At 39.4% G+C, this 3775-nt stretch overlaps 1 pseudogene; it reads right to left on the reverse strand.

Moving 5' to 3' along the window:
- Nucleotides 1-1384: 1384 nt before the first annotated feature.
- Nucleotides 1385-3553, reverse strand: LOC120130200 (annotated as a pseudogene).
- Between the last annotated feature and the right edge of the window lie 222 nt (nucleotides 3554-3775).

Below are 3775 nucleotides of genomic sequence, written 5' to 3' on the forward strand. Positions count from 1 at the left end.
CCAGAGAAATGGGTTCATGAAGAGTCCATACGAGCATGCCTTATACACAAAAAGAAAATGAAGACGGTGATATCATGATCGTATGCTTATATATGGACGACATGATTTTCACAGGAAATGATTTAAGAAAGTTATGACTAAAGAATTTGAAATGGCAGATATTAGAGAAATGTCATACTTCCTTGGAGTTGAAGTGAAGAAAATGCAAGAAGGAATATTTATATCACAAAAGAAGTATGCAGAAGAAAATTTAAGAAAATTCAGAATGAAAGATTGCAAGCCTGTAGCCACTCCAACAGAACCATGAATCAAATTAAGTGTGAATTCAACAAGAGAGTAAGTGAATCTGACGTTGTTTAAAAGCATCGTTTGAAGTCTAAGGTATCTGACTATCACACGACCAGACATAACATACGCTGTGGAATTAGTAAGCAGATTCATGGAGCATCCGAAATAGATCATTGGATTGCAACAAAAAGAATCATAGATATGTCAAAGGTACAACAGGTCTAAGTGTGAATTCAACAAGAGAGTAAGTGAATCTGACGTTGTTTAAAAGCATCGTTTGAAGTCTAAGGTATCTGACTATCACACGACCAGACATAACATACGCTGTGGAATTAGTAAGCAGATTCATGGAGCATCCGAAACTAGATCATTGGATTGCAACAAAAAGAATCATCAGATATGTCAAAGGTACAACAGGTCATGATTTGTTCTACACGCGATCAGAAAATTCGAAGCTGGTTGGTTATTCTGATAGTGATTATGGGGGAGACTTAGACGATCGAAAAAGCACAACTGGATATCTATTTCATATCGGCTCTGCAGCATTTTCATGGTCATCAAAGAAGCAACAAACGGTAGCTCTTTCAACATGTGAAGAAGAATACATAGCCGCAGCAGCGTGTACTTGCCAAGCAATATGGTTAAAGAATATTTTGAACTAGTTAAATTTGGCACAAGAAGAACCAACTACAATTTATGTCGACAACAAGTCTACAATTTCCCTTGCTAAGAATCCAGTCTCCCATAGCCGAAGCAAGCATATCGATATAAAGTATCACTTTATAACGAGTAATTTCCCTATAACCAGATTAGTGAGACTGCGAAATAAAAGAGGAAAAATAATACCCGAAATTGATAACGAAGTTCAACCAATTATGCCTACGTCTCCAGACTGCTGCAGATCTTTTACTAAAGAGAGAAAATTTACAGGTGTTTACAAAATACTCACTACTCACAAGAAAACTCTCTAGTATTGGGAGAAAGAAATGATTTGGGATGATTTTGAAGCTAAATGGATTATGGTATTTATAGTTGAAGCTTAAGGAATAATCTTGTAAATACTCTAAAGTATGTAGGGACTAAAATGTAATTAACCCTATTTTAAGATGTAGAATCCGATTAGAAGCGCCACGACCTGGAAAAGCATCACGTACAAAACGATAGTAGCAACCAGACAGAAAATTACAAACAAGGCAGCGGCTCTTGGGTCTCTCCAGCTTAAAAGAGATTGAATCCTCTCACCCTGTGTAGCTAAATCACTAACCACTGTCTGAATCCTCCCAGCAATACTTCTCAATCGGTCGTATCTCATCCTGATAATATCGGATGGGCGGGACATTGGAAATGTGTTAGAACTCTTCATCCAGTTCATCAGGATGTGCAGAATCTGCGTGAGAAAGTCGTGTGTCTATGTGAGGAGGATGTCTTGGCCGCCATCTATAGTACCATACTCCAATCAAGAACAAGTAGAGGGAAATTGTTGGCAAAATAAGCTCGGGATAAAGAACCAGTATGATAACAGCAATTAACCCACCCAATACATTCATAATTCTAAAAAAATTTGCTTTGCTTCTTCTCATACTCCACATGTGAAAACCAACATCTAGCATATACTCCACCACCTCTTTTCTCAATGGAGCTCAGCTCGCCCTAGCCTCATTGACACAATCTGCGTGGCCTGGTGCCTCAAGCTATCAAGCTGGCTAACAGTCAGTGGATGAAGGTAATGCATTTTTGGCAAGAGAGGATGCGAGGACATATGCATCATATTAAGCAAGGAAGAACAAGAGAACCTCACAGCCAAGTGAATTTCACCCATATTCTTGACCCCATTTGGATGTAACACCAGAAGTGGATATGAGTGAGTGTAAACCCGATCAGTTTCAAGAGTGGAGAGTCAAATTCTCAGCTTCCCGATCTTAGTATCCTTTGCTCCTCCAGCCTTATCTCCCCCATGAAAATGACAATTATCAAACACCCCAATAGTTATGACAGTACAAGGATAAAAAACTCCCACGTATACTGCTCATTCCACTTGGGTATAAAGCTATCGATGATAGTCCTTGTACGTACCCATTTTTGGCCATATTTTGCAACACAATAAGCATTAGTTGTTCCCCGTCCATCTTTTGTCTTCATTGGCATTAGGCCATGTGCATTACGAATACCCAATTCCAGAACTCCAATGCTAGACTTCCACAACTGCTTTGTCGTTGGCCTACTACTGTAATGGGTTGACTCGTCCAGGACGTGATAACCACCTTCCAAACAAATCCTCATATGAATTCTGCTGGCAAACTTGGTTTCTTTCTTCTTCTCTCCTTCTATAATAACATGCTTCTCAAGATTATGCCACCTACTATTCACAGGTTTATGATCAAGCCTCCTGTCTACGTATTGTAAAGGAATCGTGCACTTCCCCAAAACTTCATCCTTATTAGGAGCAACCCTGTCTTCTACATTCAAAATTAGAAGCTCCTCAAAAAGTTCTGCAGCCACAAACATTAGATATTCATTCCACATTGTATCAATACCCCTGGCCTGAGAAATCCTAGTCCTTAAAGCCTGATTTCCCAAGATAGCCTTCACAAAAACTTCAGGGTACCGACCCTTATCACCTGGTTGCAATTCCCGAGCCTCAATCACATTGACCCTCAAACACCAAAGCTTTGGAGAGAGAGAGTTTTGATCGCATATTTGCGAGACCGTCAGCACCACTAACAAAAGCTGCATCAGAATGCCATGCTTCAGGAAATGCTTCATCAGCTTGAGTACCCATCCAAACAGCCAATATCAGCTCTTCCTTAACCTTATTTCCCTGTCTATCCTCCAACCTATACCACTGTGGTGCCAGTGGACTGTCTGGTGGAACCCTTTTCGGAATCTCGTTGAGATCAAAGAAAACTTTTCCAATGAAGTCATCTTTCACAACATCCTTGTCTTTAACTGTAACCTCAAGCAATGAAGCCTTAAGCCTATCTTTTGAAAAAGCAGAAACCTGATTCCACTCAGGATTCGACTTTTTCTCGAAAAAGCGAGTTTTACCCAAGTAGTTTCCAAGCTTAACCTCAACATAAGGATCACAACTTCCTGTAACATCTTTACCTGGCAAGTCCTTGGCCTTGACAACCTGAACATACAAGTATTGCATCTACTTTACCAAGTCATAAGTGCTTGTAAGCTTGTCGCCACTGACCTTCCCACCACCAAGGTGGGGATTGGTCTCTCTAAGGGTGAAATCTTCGGCTCGAGGATGGGGCATCATCTTCGGAAACAAACAAAGAGACCCAAAAGAAAAACCTCAAAATAAAGTTCAAAAGTTAACTACGTATCCCAAAAACAAAAACAAAAAAAAAATAGAAAAAGGAAAATGTTCAACATTAACCGTTAAAGGCAAATAACAAAATAAATTAGAATGTTTTCTAAAGTGAGGTGAAGTTTTTGGTATTTTTCTAGACGTTGAAAAATATTCGAAATTACTCATAAT

The sequence above is a fragment of the Hibiscus syriacus genome, unplaced genomic scaffold (genome assembly GCF_006381635.1).
Source record: "Hibiscus syriacus cultivar Baekdansim isolate YM2019G1 unplaced genomic scaffold, ASM638163v2 tig00110528_pilon, whole genome shotgun sequence".
Taxonomy (NCBI): Eukaryota; Viridiplantae; Streptophyta; class Magnoliopsida; order Malvales; family Malvaceae; genus Hibiscus; species Hibiscus syriacus.